The sequence below is a fragment of the Piliocolobus tephrosceles genome, chromosome 10, assembly GCF_002776525.5.
Source record: "Piliocolobus tephrosceles isolate RC106 chromosome 10, ASM277652v3, whole genome shotgun sequence".
NCBI classification, from domain to species: Eukaryota; Metazoa; Chordata; class Mammalia; order Primates; family Cercopithecidae; genus Piliocolobus; species Piliocolobus tephrosceles.
Genome location: NC_045443.1, coordinates 42,043,208 through 42,066,856, shown reverse-complemented (window position 1 = coordinate 42,066,856; position 23,649 = coordinate 42,043,208). Strand labels below are relative to the sequence as shown.

Genomic DNA, 23,649 nt, shown 5'->3' with positions numbered 1-23,649 from the left:
AATAATGGAGAAAAATCATATGACTATTTCAATAATATAGAAAAATTCAACTGCCATTTGTGATTAGAGAAATATCCCTTAAGTAAATTAGGAATGGGTTTATTGATATAGGGTATCTTCAAAATCCTATATATGTATTTAATGGTGAAATGTTGAAAACTTTCTCTTGAAATAAAAATCAAAGGTGCCTGCTGTCTTGCATCTATTCAATATTGAATGGAAGAGTATATTATTCAAGATATTTTTATGTGCAACTTATACCCAACCAAATGTGGTGAAATAACAAGGAACATTTTTTTATCTCACACAACAGGAACCTTGGTAAGAAGTTGTGAGTTTCATTGCCTCTTATTCTGTATTTAATAGGGAGCAAAATCTGTCTGAGAATATCTCTGGCAGACTTTCTTCACATGTCATTGACAGGATTGGAGCACAGGCCAATACCTAACTTCAAGGGAACGCAGGAAAATAGCTGGTATTTTTGGCATCTCTAGGGGTGTGAAGGCTCTGTGAACCAGAAAAAGACAGAGAAGAATAGGTGAAGAATGTTATTTGTGGAGGGAACAATAGTGTCTGTCTTAGAGAGCTTAAGTAACACACCCAAGGTCACACTTTTAAGGAAGTGGTAGAGCTGGATTTGAACCCAGGCAGCCTGACTGAAGACCACACTCTGAACTCTTATGCATTTGCAGCCTAGTATGTGACTTTGAAAGCAAGGCCTCTTAACTATAACTTAATTTTCCACCCAGAACCATAAAATAATGTGAGTGCACTGACTTTTAGTGCTACCCTCAGAGTCTTCATAGTACTCTATTAAAGATTTACAGTAATTAATTGACAATCATTGGGAAGTTAAATAAGCTAAAATTCATCTGTTTTCCACATAAAGGTTTTAATTTCACATAGAATTATTTTAGAAATAATTATTTATAACATTTGGGAATTTAGAAATCAAATCTGTCATGTGTGTTTGAAGGAATGTGAGAACAGCTCATTAACTCTGAAAAGCAGTTATATGCATACAAATCATATAAAAGGTTTATAATAACAAGATTAAGTATCTCTAAGCAGAAAAAAAAAACATAAAATACCAAGACATGTTTAAAAATAAAATAGGCACATCTTAAAATAAAATTTTTCAGCAAAGTAAAAATAGTAAAATATGCTTATTTAGGAAAAAAGTTTCTAAATTGTTAAATCATCATTTTTACTTTATAATGCATTTTAAATGATATACATACTAAAAATTCCATTATAACAAAATAATTTCACCTACCACCTGGTTGTAATAAACTCAGATGCAGTTGATTCAAAATGTACTCAAATAGTTTTAATTATTTAAATAAAAATTTGTTTTTTTAAAAGATTTATTTAATTTTGTAGATATGGGATCTTGCTTGGTTGCCCAGGTTGGTCTGAAACTCCTGATTTCAAGTCCTCCCACCTCGGCTTCCCAAAGTACTGGGATTACAGTTGTGAGCCACTGCACTTAGTCGCAATAATTTGTTTTTATAAATGTGGGTGTATTTAGTATTTATACACAAAATAGCTTTGTGAAATTAAGGCACCCTTGACTGGAGCCATTACTATAAAAGCAGTCTTTTGATCTCCATATTCCATAATTGTATCTTTATATTTTAAAAAAGAGCATGTGAAAACTAGGTTTCTAGTGTTCAGCCCAACTTGGGCAGTATTTTATTTATAAGTCTCGCATGGATACTTTCATAGTTTACAATTAAAAAGTGACTTTTCACAGCCTTAGGCTGTTTATTCCCCAGAAGACACTGGCTGGGCTAGTTTGGGATTGGGGAGAATGAGGCAGAGGCAACAGGTTCTCCTCTATCTGGGTCTTCTATGGGTAATCTTTACCACCATCTTGGACATAGTGCTGAAGTCTGCAGGCCTCAGGGGAAATTAAGCAGACAATTTAATTAGTTACATTTCGATTGACCTTTGAGTACAGTTCTAGGTACTATGGAGAATATGGGCCACCCCATATTTGCAGTTCAGGAGCTCAGAATCTATTGTGGGAGAAATAATTATACATAAATGAACAGGTAAATAGCAGAATATGTTAGCAATTATATTAATAGAGGTATATGGAGAGATGCATACTGACTGGGTGAGAATATGGGAAAATTTATTTAGAGGAAGCAGGAGAGAGGAGGGATAAACCCTTATTAAGCAGAAGGATCAGTTTGAACAAAGGTTTATAGGACATATTGGGGCAGTAGTGTATCTGGTGGGTGGAAGATTTTAAATGGAATAGGCAGAGGATTGCAGGGAAGTGTGGCTGAGATTACACTAGAAAGGCAGAGAAATCCCCTACTTAATCCCTTTTATTTAATACTTCCCCATTCAAGTCATTCCAAGAAGTATAAACCCTTAAGGTCTTCCTGCATTGCCTGGACCTCTACTGTCACTGCATATGCAACAATCCAACCCAAATTCCACCTGTCATGGAACCCCAAATCCTTCCAGTACACCCTGTGGAGTTCATTGTCTTTAGCAAAGTCCTCTGTACCCTCAAATTCCTCCTTTGAAAGCTCCCTTCACCTACTTGCTCTAACCAAAATCTAGTATGCCCTTAAGAACACAGCATCACTTGAGTCGTCTCTGGGCCTGAGCATGGGATAGGTGCCTTTTCACTCCTTATTATTGTTTCCCAACCACTGTTCTTACCTCCTTCTCAATTTTTTTCTCTTCTTTTGAAGAACTATATTGAATTATCATCCTTCACTCTACCATGTTGCAGGCATCCACAATCCTTCTGGTCACTTTTCCTTATTCGTTGAAGATTAGAATACATCCCTTATTGCTTTTTAGATGACTGCATGTGGCTCATCATTATAATCACTCCCTTCCATCTAACCTCAGCTTCTCTCCTCTCTCTCCCCTAGTGACACTCACTGGCAAAACGTGAACCATGCTTCAGTCCATCCCTCTGCCTTCTCTGGTCTTGTTCCTGGTGCAATTAAACTCAGAGTCATACAGGATGCTCTCATTTTAAACTACAACCACAAACCTTAAGTAGAAGTAGGATCCCCAACTTTTACCAAACCGGTTCCCTTTTTCATTCTCTGAGAAAACAAATTTAACGTAATTTTGAGCGAAAAAAAAAAAACATAATTCTTTTCTTTTCAAATATAACACTACCTTCATCTTGACTCACTCATTGTTGATATTATTTCACTAAACAGAAAAGTAATTGGTTAAGAACTTTATTATTTTCTCACTGACTAATCTACTAACCCACTGATGTCTATTCTCATACTTGTAGTCTCTGCCTTTCTACCTGTTCAAACAGGAGAATTGTCCATTCTCCTGTATAAGGCCAAATAACCTGGCTGTGTGGGTAAGGATCCAGCTATTTCTGGACTTAGCTCCTGCAATTATCTCTCTTTCTCCTAAAATATCATGTTTTCCTTTGTATGGGGTTATTTTTGTTAGTAGACTGACCCAGCCTCCTTCACATGGATCTTATTCATGTAGAGAGGACAGTCATTAAATTTTTTAAAAAATAATTTACACTGAAAAGAAAATCCTCAGGGTGCTTTGACAGTGAACAACATGGGCTTTAACTTTGGCTGGCTATGAAATTAGAGAGCTCAGGGAAGGCTTCCTGAGGAAGAGACATTCAAGCTGAGACCAGAAAGATAAATGAACATTTTCCAGGTAATGCTGGGACAGAGACAAGGCTTTGAGGCAGAGGGAACATTATGTAAAAAGGCTCAGAGATGGGAAGGAACATTCACCCTGGAGGAACGAACAGAGAGCAGTAACCTAGTGGACAACTGATTGAGATGAGATTGGCAAGGTTGCCAGGAGTCATATCATTCCAGGCTTTTAAGAACATATTAGTAATTTCAGATTCTATCTGGAAAGTGAAATTAAATAAAAAGAAAGAAAATCAATGAAGGATTTTAAGTACGGGAGTTATATGGCTAGGTTTATACTTCATAAAAATATTAATCTGGCTCCTGTTGAAAAATGAAAGTATTTCTATTTTTGAAAATATAGGAGAACTAAATATAATTAAAAACCGACTGGTATAAAACAAAAGTTAAAAATTACAGGACAAAATATGACATATTGATTTTAAATACATAGCTTGGGTTTCAGGCAAATTCCTCAATTTACCTGTTCCCAAAACTTCATCTTTGCAGGGTTGGGCAAATTGTAAGAAGTAGCCACAAAACATCTCTAGGGTAATACTTGTTAAAGGCAAACTATAGTGGATTTCTACAAGATAAAACTCCATTAAAAATGACCTTACAATCTAAAATACTTTTAATAAAATTGCAACTAAGGAATTTACTAACAACTAAGGAAACAACTAACAAAAGCAATTTTTTTTTTTTTTTTTTTTTTTTTTTTTTTTTTGAGACGGAGTCTCGCTCTGTCGCCCAGGCTGGAGTACAGTGGCCTGATCTCAGCTCACTGCAAGCTCCGCCTCCCGGGTTTATGCCATTCTCCTGCCTCAGCCTGCCAAGTAGCTGGGACTACAGGCGCTCGCCACCTTGCCCGGCTAGTTTTTTGTATTTTTTAAGTAGAGACGGGGTTTCACTGTGTTAGCCAGGATGGTCTCGATCTCCTGACCTCGTGATCCGCCTGCCTCGGCCTCCCAAAGTGCTGGGATTATAGGCGTGAGACAAAAGCAAATTGTATGACTCATAAAGTAACAGGTATAGAGCCTTAGGCTCTTTAGATAATAGAATTATTGATAGAACCTATAAAATGAGTATGTTTAAATTATTTAAAAACATTAGAAAAGAATTAAACATGAGAAAAGATCAATACATTATTAAAATACCCAGGAAGATTTGAAAAGAGAACTAGTAGAACATCTAGAATTAAAATAGGAAATGTAAGCATTTCAGTAAGAGTTCCACTAGTTCAAATTAAATGGCAAATTAAACAGCTGAAGAGAGGAATAGTGTCTTGAATATAGACATACGGAAATTACCCCAAAGGCTTAAGAGATGAAAATATAAAAAAGAAAATAAGAAAAATGAAAAACAGAGCAAAAGATCTAGAATTGGTCTAATAGGATTTGAATAGAGAGGGACTAAAGAATGGCTGCAAGAGAAGCAATGTTTAAGGAGATAATAGCTGAGAATTTTCCAAAATTACTCAAGTATATGAATCTTTAGATTCAGGCTCTGAAGAATATATTAATGATATGTTCTGAGGAAGTTCTGAGGGAGATTTTTTAAAGGAAAAAGAGTAATCACTAGATACATCATAGTGAAACAGAGATCTTAAAAGCAGCCAAGAAAAGATTACCTACAAAAGAATAACAATTAGACTTATGGCACACTGTACACCAGCAGCAGCAGAATCCAGAAGACAATGGAATGATACCTCCAAAAGTTTAGAGAAGACTATTGTAAATCTAAAATATATGCACAGCTCAACTATCATTCAAATTCAACAATGACAGCAAACTGAAGACATTTTTTAGTAAGAATTGCCACTCATTGAAAAAAAGGATGTACTTCATAAGGATAGACTATAAATATAGAAAAAAGTTAATGATATTCGAGAAGGAATAGTAAGTTAAGAAATTTGTAGCTAGATGAGTATATGTAAGTAATCATCATATTAAAGGTATAAAAACAAGATAGAAATAACTGCAGAAAGGTAACATGTGAGTAGAATTGTATTTAGAGGTAAATTGTTCAAAACAACTGTAAAGATATGCAATTACTTTAAACTAGTGTTAAAATGTTGAGATTAGCCATTAAAAGAATAGAAATAGAGTACATATCTTTTGGTCTAGTGGAGAAGGAAAAAAGAATAAATAAAACATTAGTTTAATAGTAGTCAAGAAAGAAGGAAAGAGAAAGCATAATAAAGGGTAAGTAGAAAAAAATAAAATTATAGAAATAAATTGAAAATATAAGCAATCACATTGAATATAAATGAGATTATTCATTAATTAGAAGACTGACATCGTCAGAGTAAATTTTAAAATTCCAGTTATAGCTAAAACATACATCTAAAACATAAGGACACAGGACATTTAAAACTAAAAATATGTAAGAATATACCAAGAAGGTAATAATACAAACAAAACTGATGCAACTGTATTAATAATAGCCAAAACAGATTTAAAGATAAAACATTATGAGAAGAAATATAAATTAAAAATTTGTATATACAGTTACGTGTTGCTTGTTCTGAGAAATGCCTTGTTAGGGGATTTCATCATTGTGGGAACATCCTAGAATGTACTTACACAAATCTAGATGGCATAGTCTGCTACACACCTAGGCTATTTGGTATAGCCTATTGCTTCTAGGATGCAAATCTGTACAGCATTTTGCTGTACTGAATACTACAGGCAATTGTAACACAATGGTAAGAGTTTGTGTATCTAAACATATCCAACATAGAAAAGGGACAGTAAAAATATGGTATTATAATCTTATGGTACTACCATTATATATGTGGTCTGCCATTGACCAAAACATCATTATGTGGTACCTGACTGTAGGAATATGTGTGTGTGTGTGTGTGTGTGTGTGTGTGTGTGTGTGTGTGTGTGTGTATGCATACACTTTCTTTTGGCCAACCAGAGAAGAAAATGCTCCTGGCCAACACTTCATGTAGTACTGAATTAACCCTTCAAATAAGGTAAAACACTCTATATCTCAGCCAAAATAAAAGGCAGCCTGGCTATTTAAGATGGACTCAGGGAATAGTTGGGAATTGTCTCCTTAATCAGCCCCAGCTGCGGAGAATCTTCTAATCTATTCTTAAGTACATTTATCTTCATGTATTTGTGTCACAGTTTTTCAATGTCTGTTATTCAGTGTCTCAAACACTTTGACACAGCCACTTTTCTGAAAAATGACTTAAATTACTCCAGAGAAACACAGGATAATATCACACTGATCAATGCTCAATCTAAAAATTAGTCCTCCACAAACCAAGTCTTGAATCAACAACCATAGTAAAATCTGGAAAACCCTTGATTATCTCTTCCATAGCTCTAGATGAATGAGAAACCAAAGAAAGAACTGACAATTAAAGTTTCCACAAGCGTTTGCTAAGACAGATAGTTCTGAAACCGTGGTAACAGTTTGAAACCTGTTCAATATGTGAACAATAACTCCCCTCAGTCAACACACTTTTGCAAGTCAAACAAACAGGATCAGCAACCAGCTTCTGAGAGCCATCTAGTCAGGGGCAGATTCACTCCAAAAATGTCACATACCTCAAGTGCCAACAAACCATCCACTGTCTTACCTAAGTAGTCACACTACTACTATAGATGACGTCAACCCACTGATGCCTTGGAAAGTCGGCCCATCCCTGAACTCCATACTGCAAAAACAGCCATGTGAGATCAACAGTCTCCTGTGCTCTGAGAGACCATACCTGACCAGCAAGAAACTCCGCTCTTTGTCTTTTTTTTTTTGAGAAATGGTCTTGCTCTGTTGCCCAGGCTGGAGTGCAGTGGCACAATCACAGCTTACTGAAGCCTTAACCTTCTGGGCTTAAGCCAATCCTCCTACCTCAGCCTCCCAAGTAGCTGGGACTACAGGCTTATGCCACCAGGCTGGCTAGTTTTTATATTTTTAGTAGAGTCAGGGTTTTGCCATGTTGCCGAGACTGAGCTCTGTCTTTTTATGTCAGATATTGAATGGTGGTGTCATCATGCTTTGATGAAGTAATTCCTTATATATCATACCATCCATAATTGCTGATGAATTAAATATTTACATGTGAAAAACAGAAAATTTAAACTTTTGTGGGAAAGTATGAGACAACAGTTAATACCTTAGGTTAGTTAAATATTTCATAAATCAGGTTTCAGTCATAAAGGAAAATAAGGATATTTTCATCTTATAAAAATTCAAAGCTCACCAATGCAGCACCTCATTTGTATGTATTTGGAGTCTTGGAAGCTTTACTGCCCCATGTTCCCCTACAAATGGACCCTGAGAGCTTGTTTGGAGGTTCTAGCAGGAGAGTACAGCTACTCTTATATCCTTGACTGAAGACTGTCCTCCTCTATCAGGGATGGTTGTCCTCTTTGATGGTCATTCTGTTCAACTGAGTGTGCAATTTCAGGAGCGATCCACATGGAATGGTGAGGGAAGAAGGGGATACCCACCTAGCCAGCCAATTCAGCCAAATCAACCCTGGCTATCAATGGGGTGACAGATGCCACAGCCAGACAGCCCTCACATCTGACAATTGTATTTTGATATAAAAATTTATGTGGTTTGCCAGTCAGAACGGCCATTATTAAAAAGTCAAGAAACAACAGATGCTGGTGAGGTTGTGGAGAAATAGGAATGCTTTTCCACTGCTGGTGGGAATGCAAATTAGTTCAACCATTGTGGAACTCGGTGTGGTGATTCCTCAAAGATCTAGAACTGGAAATACCATTTGACCCAGCAATCCCATTACTGGATATAAACCCAAAGGAATATAAATCATTCTATTACAAAGATACATGCATGCATATCTTCATTGCAACACTATTCACAATAGCAAAGACATGGAATCAACCTAAATGTCCATCAATGATAGATTGGTTAAAGAAAATGCGGTACATATACACCATGGAATACTATGCAGCCATATAAAGGAAGGAGATCATGTCCTTTGCAGGGACATGGATGAAGCTGGAAGCCATCAGCCTTGGCAAACTAACACAGGAACAGAAAACCAAACACCGCATGTTCTCACTTATAAGTGGGAGTTGAGCAATGAGGACACATGGACAGAGGGAGGGGAACAACACATACTGGCACCTATTGGGGGGTGGGGTGGTGGAGGGAGAACATTAGGAAAAGTAGCTAATGCATGCTGGGTTTAATACCTAGGTGATGGGTTGATAGGTGCAGCAAACCACCATGGCACACGTTTACCTGTGTAACAAACCTGCACATCCTTCACATGTATCCCAGAACTAAAAGCAAAAATTTTAAAAATTTTTAAAAATCTGTGGTTTCTGTTGATACAAGTACTGATAATTCCACTGTGGTTTGTTGCCCATATGTTTTATGAAAGAAAGTGCTTGTCTCAATAAAGTTTAGTGAAAAGAAAGATGTATATTTTTCCTGTCCAAGTTCATGGACCCCTCTGAATTACACACAAAATTCCAATGGTTCTGTGGACCTCAGGTTAAGAATCAGGTTCAGACAGAAATCTGGACTAGAGATATTTGAGATTCTCATCATGAAGAGAGTGAGTGAAGCCATAGGGATAGACGTAATTGTACATAATAATTAGAAAGGGAGTTCCTAAGGAACACTAATATTTAAGACACAGGCAGAGGAAGAGACGGCAGTAAGAGAAAATGAGATGTAATGTTAGAAAAGTAAGAGTAAAATTAGGAGAGACTGGGGTCACAGAAGTTATAGAAGGGAACAGTTTCAAGAGAAGGAAATGGTTATCAGTATCACCAGTGTAAGAGAAATTAAGAAGACAAGGACAAAGAGTGATCCCTTAGATTTAGCAAGGGAGACCACGGATGACTTAAACAAGAACTGGTGTCTATAGGGTGGAAGAGGAAGAAGTTAGGGGGCAATAGCTTGAGGGATGAATGGGAGAAAGAAGAGACAGAAAGTAGACAACCCTTTCTAGAGAGTTAACCTTAAAGATGCAAAGAGAGAGAAATGGAGTGATTGCTAGAGGAGATCTATAGGGTCAAGAAGGAGAAACTCAAATATATTTAAATGCAGGTAGAGAAGAACCCATAAAGAGTGACAGATTAAGGTACATGTGGTGGTTAAGTGCGCAGACTCTGGGATCTCACTGTCTTGCTCCACACCACTTTTTATTTGTGTTACTTTGGATAAATTTCACCTTTTGTAAATGGAGATAAAAATAGCACCTATCTCAATAGGATTATTCAGATGATTTCATAAAAAGTGTATAGAACAGTGTATGGTACATAGTAAGCCTCAGTAAATGTCAGTTATTTCTATTTGTATATTTTAAAAAGAGATTATTGATGATAAGTCCCTGAGGGGGCAGTAGGGATTGATGTTTGGGTCATCTATTGCTGTGCAATAAACTACTGCAAAATTTGGTGGCTTAAAACACAGTTCATTATTATCCCTCATGCTTTTGTGTATTGACTAGGCTCAGCAGAATAGTTCTCTTGGGGTCTCATGCTCTGACCATCAGAATGGTGTCTGAGGCTGTAGCCAACTGAAGGTTCAATAGGATTGGACATTGAAGATGGCTCATTCACATATCCATTGCCTTGATGTGTCTGTCTGTTTCACGCTGATACTCAGCCTCCTTTCCCTTCTCTAAGAGGCTCATTCTCCAGAGCCTCTTCATGTGGCCTGGGCGTTTCTTAGCATGGTGATCTGTGGGTAGACACACTTCCCATATGGCCACTTGTTCCAAGAGGCAGGAAGCAGAGGTTCCAGGCCAGTTAAGGGGCTACGCACAGCACAACTGTCCATCAGCAATACCTGGGGTAATTGCAGAAGAGAACAATTCTAATTCTGATTCTGATTCAGAAAGTGTTGAGTGATGCCTGACATTGCATTTTTAGTAAACTCTACACAGGTGGTCCTAACGCATAGCCAGGCTTTAACATTACAGGGCTAGGAAACCGGAGGGGAATATAAATTGCCCCAGTTAGCTCTCAGCCTCAACCTGCTCTTACCCTTCCTCATCAAACTTTCCTTTCCTTTTAAATATTATAAATGTCCTTTTTCAATTTCATGGTTCTTTCCTCACTGTGAATCATTCCTTTATTTTAGTATAATATTTCTAAAAGGAGAACACCCCTTTTTTTCTCAGTAATTTGGAACTATCAAATCAAACAAATTCAAAGTTAAACGTGGATTTTTACAGAGTTTCCAAATAAATCAAAACTGCAAAACTCAATAGAATTAGGAAACTAGAAAAAAACTGTAGAAATTAATTTTTGTGTATGTGCTTAAAATGTCTATTGTATTTTACATGACACATTCTTACCAGAGAAATGACACTCTAAAACAAAGAGATTAACACATCCAAATCTGGTTCAGAAAGCCAGGATTCATAGCCTTAGTAGAGGTTCCCAAAGGATTACTTTTCTGGGTTTGCTTTATAATTTTGGCAGTAAATGTAAAACATTTAAAGTTTATCTGAAGGGATTATTTTGGTGTAAATATTGGAGAACATGACAAAATTCATGATGCAATATGCATCCTTTTGTTCAAAGCAGTAATTCAGGTTAAATTACAAAATGCAGTAGGAGCTCAATATGAATGAGAGGCACCTGTGACTTTGAGGAAACGAAGATAAAAACAGCTGAAAAGACTCCTGCTCAGCAGTATCAGAGTAATTTCCTCAAAATCTTTCAGTAGTCTCACATTTCACTTTGGGCCAAGCAGCAGAATTGGGAAAGTGGTTAGAAATGACCAATGAGCAAGTAATGCCAAGGAAACTGAATGGCCTGGAAGGAAACTGGGAAGTTTCCCAGTAACAGAAGAAAGTCAGTAAATAGAGTTTGAAGGTAGAATGCAGGGAACGGAGATGAACAATGCCTGGGGTGAGGCAAAATAATGCACAAAAAGTCAAATAGGGCCAGCCAGAAAAGGCATGTGCAAGAAAAGTAGGACAATAAGAGCATGAGTTCTGCCAGATTGAAATGGAAAACATATTTATACATGTCTTTCAGAGGTGAGCCAGATTTTTAGAATTTGTTTTGAAGACCCAAGAGTATTTGGGGGATGGGGTGGGGTGGAGGGAATATAAGAATATTTAAGAAAGTACAGAATTATAGAAATATAATTAAGCAATGATTATTGAAGTGGTAGAATAAATTTCTTAACATGTTATTGTACTTTCTTTAAAAAATAAAATGTTTTTTCTCTTTGAAGAGAAAATAACTCAAGGATTAAGATATAATCTGCCCAAGGCTCTGAGTTGTGAGTGGGTGTTAGGCTGCAGAGGGAATCCACAGAGTTAGCAGCTATTGGGAAATATTTATTTCTCCCTGAGTAATCATGCACCAGCCAGATTTCCAGCAGGTTACTACAAAGGCTGCAATGATTCTCTAGAGTCTTCTCCTTTCAGTTGAGAAAAGAACCTAGCTCCTCACCATCTCCTTTTTAAAGGTGTCTGAATGTTGAAGCAGGATCTCAGATTACAGCTGATTGCAGCAGTGGGAGGTCAGCTATTCACTCCTGGAGTTCACCAGCCTGAGTTCATACTACAGGAGCTGTTGCTCTCCACCAAGCACAAAGATGTCTCCTGCCAAAGGGAAGAATTTAGCTGACTATGGAGCAACAGGGAAGAACTTCTTTAGACTCCATTGCAGAAGTCCAATTCTTAGTGGAACTATTGTAAGTACAGGCTGTTTTATAAAAAAAAGCCTGCCTGTTGTTATTTAAATTTTTAATAAAAATTTTTGTTGATACATACTAATGGTATATATTTATGGGGTATACATTGTGTTGATTTGTCACTTACAGATTTGAGGAGGCACACTAAGTGGATACACATATTACCACATTACAGAACCATCAAAATAACATAAAATATCTAAAGTCAAATAGAGAGAGGGTGAAAATGAGAGAAATACAAACTAAGAATTGTTACGATAGAGCTCTTAAATTAGCTCAACTTCTTGGCAGCCAAAACACGATGGGCTATGTCATTCTCATCATGGCCTGATAAAATTAAGCACATTAGTTCCTCAGGAAAGAGAAGATTTCCTCAGACTCTAAATTCACAGTAGAATAGACTCCACCTCCTAGATAACTCTCAAATTCTCCTGCTCCTATCCTCAGTGTCACAGATCCAGTCCAAAACACCAGCAGCTCTTATCTAGATTACTTTGGCAATGTCCAATCAGTGTCTTCAGATCCTGGCATAGTCTCCACACCACCACAAGAGTGGTCCTTTTAAAATGCAAATATGATCATACCTCATTGCTGTGAAGACAAAATCCAAAATCCTGAGTGCTGCATGCAAGACCCAGCATGATCTGGTTCCAGCCTACTTTTCCACCCTAGTGACAACAAACACTTAGGCAAATGCTCTGCTTGGCAGGATCATTTCCTTATCGTCTCCCCTTTAATTGCTAACTCACCTTCGCTATTATTTTACACCCGACGCACAGGTTTTACCCATCTGACCCTGAAGTCGTTTGACTTTTTGAGGTTGTTCTTTTTTGGCGGCCAGATTTCAGCACAGGCCAAAGTGTTTTTTGTTTTTGTTTGAGACGGAGTTTTGCTCTTGTTGCCCAGGCTGGAGTGCAATGGTGCGATTTCGGCTCACCGCAACCTCCGCCTCCCAGGTTCAAGCAATTCTCCTGCCTCAGCTTCCCGAGTAGCTGGGATTACAGGCATGCTGGCCTAATTTCTTTCTTTTTTTTTTTTTTTTTCTTTTAGTAGAGACGGGGTTTCTCCATGTTGGACAGGCTGGTCTCGAAATCCCGACCTCAGGTGATCCGCCGGCCTCCGCCTCCCAAAGTGCTGGGGTTAGAGGGATGAGCCACCGCTCCCAGCCTTCCAAAGTGGTTCTTCATGGAACTTCAGCAAAATAGCCTGAGCCTGTTTAGGCATTCTCAATTACTATGCTCGTTTTCTTAAACATGAGTAGCCTCTAATATCTAATTAAGCTGATTAGGGGATATAGAGCTAGCCCCATAACTCTACTACCAGGCATGAAAACAAGGGTCAAACTGAATTTTATGATACATTTAAACATTTTATGTGCTAGCAGGCAAAGAAACAGTTATATAACGTTTTGTAAACTCCGTGAGGTTCAGCTCTTGGTCATTCCAAGTTTCTACCCTGTATAAAAGGTTCACTTGAGGAAATGTGACAATGTTCCAACATGAGATGCTAACATCATAGCTCAGTTTAGACAATTCTCTAAGTCAGTGATTGAACACAGGACTGATTCAGAATTAAGCCTTCTTTTCCATTCGGGAAGGTATAAGCTTTCATGTAAAAATAAAAATGTTTTTCTTCACATCTCTAATACCACTTATTTATCCAGTGGGAAAAAATAATTTATTATGTCAGTAGTGGTAACTAAAAAACCCTCTGGTGTTAATTGAGGTTAAAGATAACCAAAGTGCTTTTGGTAGCCTCTTCTGGATTACTGGCTTTTGGTTAAATACCAACTAACCAGCCCTGAGGTATGTATAACCTAAAACTAAATTATGCGTCTTTATAGATCCATTTCTTAGGCTAAAGTATTTAAAGTAAAATACTAACCACATTACAGATACATACCATTCCGAAGAACTACAGTAATACTAAAAGATAACTAAAGTAGAACATAGAAAATACAGAAAAATGGATTTTTACATCTCTTATACATGCTATCAAGTATAATTTTTTCTCACCTATATTTTTGACAGAAGTCAGAGAGACATCAGTTCAAGACTGAATTCTCAAGCAGATATTTTCCTATGTAGGCTAAAAAAATGATCAGTTTGCTTTGTACACCAAATATACTGGTAGAAAAGTTGATATTTAACTATAAAAATCTGGGAGAATGACTTGTGCTTTTGGTTGAAAAGAGCACTGAATTGTAAGTTGCAAGACTTTCCTAGAGTAGAGGGTTGATACTGCTCAAGGCAGCACAGACATCTGACAGTTTTGGCCTGGGATATTTTAAGGATAAACGCTCTTGCTTGGTCTTGATGAGAAAAGAAGTTTGCTTAGAATGTCTTATTTTGAACATTACTTCCAATTGGACAATTTGCTATCAAGTTGATTTTTGCAGAATTATTACAGAAATTATTCTGGTTATTACAGAAGTTACTTAGGGCCTACATTTTATCATTATCAACTTCAACATTGACAGCACATCATATGCAATGACGTATTTATCAAATGATTTCTAGGTATAAAGCTATGTATTAGATTGTAGGGATTTACAGAATGTGTCAAAAATATGAACTTTGAGGATCTTTTAGTAAAAGTAAATTTAAATTTTGCTTCCTTAAGCAAATGTTTCCTAAGACTCTTATACACAATCTGCATTAAGCAATCATTTGGTGAAGAGGGCAAGTGTATGCAAGAACTGTCTATTCATGACTCCAAAATATGTATTATTTAATTCAAAAAAGTGTATGTATTAATGAGGAGGATTTTTATTAATGTAAAAATAACTATTACATTTTTAATATCACATTAAAAAACAGTCAAATCTGACAGGCTAGACTTATAGATGTTGACTCTCTCCTGCTCCAAAACCATTACACATACATATATTTATGTAAATATTCAGATGTTTGCTATTATGTAGACAAATACCTGGGGGCTTTAATTTATTTCATTTCATTTTATTTGTCTTATACAGAATGATTTCCATTGCTTTAAAATTTATATACACTTGCATATACATATACATATATAGATAGACATGAACTTGCCTCCATATACATGGAAGATGTCTGGAAAACAATATAAAAAACCGTTAGTGGAAGTTACTTTCGGGAAATAATTTGTAGGTGATGAAGGACTTTGTTTTGCCTATTTTTATTTTGGAAATTAGACAAATATATATGAATGTGAGAGAATAGTTTAATGAGCCAACCTACCATTATCCAGCTTCAGCAATCATGCATTCCTTATTGTTCTTGTTCTGTTTCATTTATCACTTGCCAAACCCTGTGGATTATTTTGTTTTTGTTTTGTTTTTTAATAAAGAATATATTTTATTAGCTTGTACTAACATTATCATATTACAAAGGCAATTTAGGGGAAGACTGCTCCTTTCAATACTTGAATAATCTGAAACAACACATACAGAACTATGCATTTTAAAAAATCCTCATTTGGATAATAAAAAAAGACAAGTTAAACAACAAAATAACTTCTCCTTTCTCACATATGGACATTGAAGTGGACCTAATTTGTTTTTCATTTTAAAAGCTCCCCAAAACAAAAGCAGCTTAAAACCTAATTAAAATAAATAAAAAATGTGTTTACTAAACTACTGGTTTACTAAGCTGCTGACACCATTTGCTGTTGTTTTAATGCAGGTTCTTCTGTCTGTTTCTTCTCTTGCTCGTTTCACTAGTCTAGTTGCACCATTTTCATCCTGTTCACCATCATTAGCAGATTTAGTTTTTTTAAACTTGAAACGTACTTTTCCTTTAGCAGACCCAGGCCAGACTTAATTACCTGTTCCTCTTCCTTTAAATCTGCAACCTTTTGACTTCTATTTGTTTAGGGATTCTTGTGTTGGTCTTCTAAGATTTTTTCAATGCTTCTTTTTCCACCTCTCCTTCTAGTACTTCCCAATTCACTTCTTTGTTCCTTAATTGTGGGTTACCATTACTCGTGTCTTTGGCTTTACCCAATACTTCCTTGACATTTACTTTAATTAGAATTATCCCATCCCCTGTTCTGCTCCTCTGACAAGGTCTATTCATTTTATTTCACCATGATTTGAGAAAAGAATGTGTAACTCTACAGGTCTGATCATCTAAGTCACCTGAAAATTTCAGCAAGCATCCAATCTTCTAGATATTTCATTTCAGCATCTTCTTCTAACTTTTGTTTTTCTTCTTACTCTTGGTTAGCTCTTAATTTAGCTTCCACTTCATTTTGTTCTCTTTCTTCTTCTTCTTCTTTTTTTTTTTTTTTTTTTTTTTTGTGGCAAAGTAATCTTCCTTGAAAAGTATTAGCAGGTCTGTGCTTTTATATTTCTGGCCAGGGGTCTCTACAAATTTCTTGGCAGATCCAATGCTACCAAACATAACAAAAACTGATCCCTTAAATGCTTTATGCAATGTTCCTCTCATCTGAATATTGTACTTGACCTTTATCTTTTAGCCATTCTTTTATGTCATCAAGAGTTGCATCAGTTGGGAAACTGTTGATATAAACAGATCTGTTTTTACATCAGTTTTAGACTCATCAGTCATTTCTGGGAAGGGCTTGCTTGAAGACCTTCTGAATTTAGTTTTATCTTCACTGATTTCCATGAGTTCTGCCTTGGATTTTCTAATGCTTCTTCAGTTACAGTAAAGTCTATTATTAGATGACTTAACTGATTTCCATGAGTTCTGCCTTGGATTTTCTAATGCTTCTGCAGTTACAGTAAAGTCTATTATTAGATGACTTAACCTGTTGAATTTCATTATCTTCAAAGGTACCCAGCTTTCAATCATAGTGCACTGTAGCCTCAAACTCCTGGGGTGAAGAAATCCTCCCACCTCAGCCTCTGTAGTAGTTGGGGCTATAGATGTTCACCATAGAACAAAATATGCCAGGGCCGAGTGCAGTGGCTCATGCCTGTAATCCTAGCACTTTGGGAGTCTAAGGAAGGAGGGTCACTTGTGGCCAGGAGTTTGAGACCAGTCTGCTTAAGTGAGACCCAGTCTCTCTATATAAATAAAATAAAATATTCAACAACTTCTCCATATCATCAAATACTTAATTGATGTTCAAATTTCCCCAATTACCTCATGCCTTTTTATCATTATTTTATTCTAATCGTGATCCAAGCCAAGTCTATCTGTTGCATTTAATTGATTTAGATCTCTTTTTAATCTGTAACAGTTCCCTCTTTTTTTTTTTTCATTTATTTAACAATGAAGTCAGTTATTTGCTGTGTAGAATGTCTCACATTCTGGATTTTAGAGATTGTATACCTGACGAGTTACTTAATATGTTAATATGTTTCTCCATTTCCTGTAGAGGTTTGATCAGATTCAAGTTATATATACATATATATATATAAAACTTGATATATGTTGATATATGATCATATATATATCATACATATGATATATATATATAACGATGTATGTTGATATATATGATCAAAATATATAACTGCCAAGAAATTTGTGTGTGTATGTGTGTGTGTGTGTGTGTGTATATATATATATATATATTTTTTTTGGGTGGGGTCTCATTCTGTCACCCAGGCTGGAATGTAGTGGCACAATCTTGGCTCACTGCAACCTCCACCTCCCGGGCTCAAGCGATCCTCCCACCTCAGCCTCCCAAGTAGCCGGGATCTACTACTCCATCATGTACCATCATGCCAGGCTAATTTTTGTATTTTTTAGTAGATATGGGGTTTTGCCATGTTGCCCAGGCTGGTGTTGAACTCCTGGACTCAAGTGATTTCCCCCCTCGGCCTCCCAAAGGGATTACAGGGGTGAGCCACTGCGCCCAGCTAGATTAAAGATTTATTTCAATGTTTTCTGGCAAAATATATTTCAGAGGTTGGGATCTGGTTAGTCTAGAATGGTCTCAGTTGGATCAATTGAGCTCTACTCCATGTTGTCTCTCCTCTTTCAGGGGGTGACCCTAGGTTTATTCCCATAGAGATTGCAGGGTGTTCAAGGAAGGCTGATATTGTTTAGTTACTCTCATGCTGTTTTCATGATAGTGAGTTCCCAAAAGATCTAATGGTTTTATAAAGGGCTTTTCCCCTTTGCTTGGCACTTCTCCTTACTGCCATCATGTGAAGAAGGATGTGTTTGCTTCCCCTTCCACCATGATTTTAAGTTTCCTGCGGACTCCCCAGTCCTGCAGAACTGTGAGTCAATTAAATTTCTTTCCTTTATAAATTACCCCATTTTGGACAGTTCTTTATAGCAGTGTGAGAATGGACTAATACTGTAAATTGGTACTGAGTAGTGGGGTGCTGCTGTAAAGATACCCCAAAATGTGGAAGCAACTTTAAAACTTGGTAACAGGCAAAAGTTGGAACAGTTTGAAGGGCTCAGAAGAGAGGAAAATGTGGGAAACTTTGGAACTTCCTAGAGACTTCTTTAACCAAATGCTAATAGTGATATGGACAATGAAGTCCAGGCTGAAGTGGTCTCACACGGAGATGAGGAACTTCTTGGTAACTGGAGTGTATTATTCTGTTTTCATGCTGCTGATAAAGACATGCCCAGTACTGGGAAGAAAAAGAGGTTTAATTGGACTTATAGTTCCACATGGCTGGGGAGGCCTCAGAATCATGGTAGGAGGCAAAAGGCACTTCTTACATGGTGGAGGCAAGAGAAAATGAGAGAGATGCAAAAGTGGAAACCCCTGATAAAACCATCAGATCTCATGAAACTGATTCACTACCATAACATTATGGGAGAAACTGCCCCCATGATTCAAATTATGTCCCATCGGGTCCCTCCCACAATACATGGGAATTATTGGAGTACAGTTCAAGTTGAGATTTGGGTGGGGACACAGAGCCAAACCATATCATGGAGTAAAGGTGACTCTTGCTATGCTTTAGAAAAGAGACTAGTGGCATTTTCCCCCTGCCCTAGATATCTGAAGAATTTTGAACTTGAGAGAGGCAATTTAGGGTATCTGGTGAAAAAAATTTTTAAGTGGCAAAGCCTTCAAGAGAAAGCAGAGCATAAAAGTTTGAAAAATTTGCAGCCTGATGATGCACTAGAAAAGAAAACCTCATTTTCTGGGGAGAAATTCAAGCCAGCTGAAATTTGTATAATGAGGAGCTGAATGAATCCATAGTTGCAAAAATTACCGTGACTGTTCCCAGAGATGGCGGTCCCATCAAAGCTGTGTCCACTATTGAGACTGTGCCATATTGGATCAGGAGCCAAAGGAAAACAGGTACTTTACAACCTTGGAACAGTGACCCCACCCTGAACAGCAGGCAGCTGGAGCCAAGAACTGAGACAATGTGGGCACGCCACAGAGTAACAGAGGGATGCACCTGCATGACTTTGTCTCTAAGACAGTTATTAAACCTGAATTCTATGTTCCATGTGGAAAGCAGATAAAATTTGGGAAACTATCTCTGAAGTGTCGAGACTGTTGTGTGGTCTTTCATCCAGAATGTCAGGACCACTGTTCCCTTACCTGCATTCGTACTCTGATAGGAACATCTGTCAAGATTGGAGAGGGAATGCTGGCTTACTTTGTATCCCAGACCTCTCCAATGATCCCCTCCATTGTTGTGCATTGTGTAAATGAGATTGAGCAGAGAGGTCTTACTGAGACAGGCCTGTATAGGATCTCAGGCGGTGACCGCACAGTAAAAGCTGAAAGAGAAATTCCTCAGAGTGAAAACTGTACCCCTCCTCAGCAAAGTGGATGATATCCATGCTATCTGCAGCCTTCTAAAAGACTTTCTTCGAAACCTCAAAGAACTTTTTGCCTAAACAAAGCCTTTATGGAAGCAGCAGAAATCACAGATGAAGACAACAGCATAGCTGCCATGTACCAGGCTGTTGGTGAACTGCCCCAGGTCAACAGGACACACTGGCTTTCCTCACGATTCACTTGCAGAGAGTAGCTCAGAGTCCACATACTAAAATGAATGCTGCCAATCTGGCTAAAGTCTTTGCCCTATAATAGTGGTCCATGCTGTGCCCAATCCAGACCCAGTTACAATGTTACAGGATATCAAGTGTCAACTCAAGGTGGTCAAGCGCCTGCTTTCCTTGCCCCTGGAGTATTGGAGTCAGTTCACGATAGTGGAGCAAGAGAACATTGACCCCCTACATGTCATTGAAAACTCAAATGCCTTTTCAACATCACAGACACCAGATATTAAAGTGAGTTTACTGGGATCTGTGACCACTCCTGAACATCAGCTTCTCAAGACTCCTTCATCTAGTTCCCTGTCACAGAGAGTCAGTTCCACCCTCACAAAGAACAATCCCAGATTTGGAAGCAAAAACAAGTATGCCACCAACCTAGGACGACAAGGCAACTGTTTTACTTCTTCAATGTTCGAGTGAAGTCACATCTGCCTATTACTCCCAGCACTGACTGACTATAAGAAAGGACACTTGTACTCTCTGCTCTGCAACCTCCTGTACTCATTACTACTTTTAGCATTCTCCAGGCTTTTATTCAAGTTTAATTTTGCATGAGGGTTTTACTAAAATTACATGTCTCTCCCCTTCCTTCTCCTCGAGTCACATAATATCAGTACCTTGTTCCAGTCATTGTTGGGAGCTTTTAGATGAGAGATCTTTCCAAGGGTAGCAGGGTTAGTATGGAATTGTGATTCTTTTGGGGGAAGAGGGGTTATTATCCCTTTGGCTTAAAGTCAAATGCTGCTCATGGAATGAATGATCTTTCTCTAGTTTCATTTATAACTGATTTCCATGAGACAATGACAAAAACCCTACCTATCTGATAAGATTGGCTTGTCTCAGGGTGGGAAGTGGGAGGGTGGGGCAAAGAAAGGATTACACCAGAAGATTTAGGATGCCTCCTTCTAAGAACTGGAAATTCTCATTCCCCATTATGAACAGAGCTATAATATGGAGCTTTCATAAAAATGGGATGCATTGAGGACAGAACTAGTGATGGGAGTATGCGTAGCTTTAATTTGGATGATTAGGTCTTTAATAGTGTTGAGTGGCACAACCTTGTAAATGTGAAAGTACAACTTGTATTTATCTCTAATATGCCATTGGCTGAACTTTGGGTTAACTTGGGGTCAAAGTCAGTTTTTCTTTTAAGATTGAATTCATTCTGATGCTTGACCCCCATGCTCCCAATCTTGTCCAGTGGAGCCCAACTTCTAAAGATCAATATGTCGTCCTTTGGCCTCCCAACTAACAATAAAGAATAGGCTACAAGGAAGATGGTCAATATTTTATGTGGTAAGAAAAGCCACAGTCATTATTTCTTTGCACTTTGGATGCTGAAATTTTCCATGGAACACAACCACATCTAGACAGATGTTAGGGTTTTCTTCTGTTAAAATTATTCTTAATTTCTGTAAAAATGATTTCCTTCTATAGAATGTTTAACTTCATATTGACCCTTATCTGTAAAACACCTATTTAGAATAATATTTGGAAAAAAGTAAATAGCTTTTTCAAAATGGAAAAAAAAAAAAACATGTGCCTCTTCCCCTCCCGCCATGATTGTTTTAAGTTTCCTGAGGCCTTCCCAACCCTGCAGAACTATGAATCAATTAAATGCCTTTTCTTTATAAATTATCCAGCATTGGGCAGTTCTTTACAGCCGTGTGAAAACAGACTAATGTATTCATACATTCTCTTACTTCTCAGATGGCTATTCCAGACCTTCCCCTAGCTCCTCTCCTTACTACAGCAGACTCTATTCTCTTGCCCTCAATCTCAGCTGATGACCTCATTTTAAACTTTCTGTTAACAATTACTCTGATTTGCTTTTAAGTGTCAGACACTGAGCAAGATGTTTTGAATGCATTATCGTATTTACACATCAAAATAGTGCTATGAGTTAGGGATAAATATCCCATTTCACCTAAGAGAAAATGGATTCTAAGAGAGGTTAAACAACTGTCCCATGAGTGTCAAGTATACTTGTATAACAAATCACCCCAATTTATTGGCTTAAAATAATTAGAGTAATTTCTTTTGAGTACTGAGTCCATTGGCTGGTTCTGCTGCTCTGGACTGGACTCAGTCATGCATCTGCTGTCAGCTGGCAGGTCAGCTGGGATCTGGGGACAATCCCGCTTTGCTCCATGTGGTCTCTTATCTCCTCCCATGGGCTACACCAGGTCTATTTTCACAGAAATCACAAGAGTCCATGAAAGGAAGTAGAAACACACAAGTGTCCTTCAAGCCTCTGCTTGCTATCCCATGGGATGAAATAAGTCCCATGATTAAGCCCAGAGTCAGAATGGGAGTGAACTACAAAACTGTAGTGGGGAAGAAACTCATAAATTTTGACTATAAATGAAATGGATCTACCACACATAGCTAGTCAGTTGTACAGATGAATTTCAAACCCACATCTCTTAACACAGAGCCCATTTTCTTTCCTCTATACTCACAGCTGCTTCACCAGAAAAAAATCCAGAAATCATGAGGCAAGAATTCTAATGTTTTTCTTCCCCCTTCCCACAAAGTCTCTCTGAATCCATTTTTATCTCTTTTCTCTCATGTGAGGAAAAGTGTTGCCCCTTCTTTGTTCAATTTTAATTGCCCCACTAGGACTACGGATCCTATTTCCTCCTTCCTCCTCAAGAACTTTGCTTCCTCAAACACCCCCATCTATCCTTAACCTTCAGCCTCTCCTCTGCAGTGCCCCTGTTCTCTCATCATATAAATATCCTTGACTCTTCTTTTAACCACATGATTTCCTTTAGCTTTCCCTTTGTGTTTCTTCAACCTCCCCATCTCCATCTTTTTACCTTCTATTGGCATTCAGCAGTCCACAAACTAGTTTCTGGCTCCCTTGCCCCTATGAAAAGAGGCTCTTGCCCAAGTCACTCATAATCAAGTTATTTATTTTTTGGTCTGAGGCATTTTTAGAGTTAGTATATTAAGGTCGGTGAGGATAAGCTGTGGAAACCAATTCCTAAATCTTAATGGGATTACCAATAAAAGTTTAGTGTTCATTTAGGTCACGATCTCCTCATGTATTTGCTTGTTGGCATTCCCTGTGGTGACCTGGGGCCTTAGGCTCCTTTCATCTTGTGGCTCCACCATCTCCTATGGACTTAAGGCCCTCCACTGGAGCGCTGCATCTGGCAGCTGAGGAGCGAAGAGTGTGGAAGATTGTTTGAGTTGTTGGAAGGGGACAGGGCCAGGGAGAAATTTAGCACTTCTACCTTTATTCCATCGGCCATAACACAGCCTGCAAGGAAGGCTGGAACATGCATTGCAGCTGTCTTCCAGTTGGAAAATTAAACTGTTGAGTATACAGCAGTTCTTTACCAAAGTCTGCCATCGTTTCTTTCTGAAACTCTCTCCTGTGTCTTCCA

At 37.8% G+C, this 23,649-nt stretch overlaps 2 pseudogenes; one reads left to right on the top strand and one right to left on the bottom strand.

The window, feature by feature from the left end:
• Positions 1-15,938: 15,938 nt before the first annotated feature.
• Positions 15,939-17,110, bottom strand: LOC111555297 (annotated as a pseudogene).
• Positions 17,111-18,147: 1,037 nt separating this feature from the next.
• LOC111555298 lies at positions 18,148-20,674 on the top strand (annotated as a pseudogene).
• Positions 20,675-23,649: the final 2,975 nt, after the last annotated feature.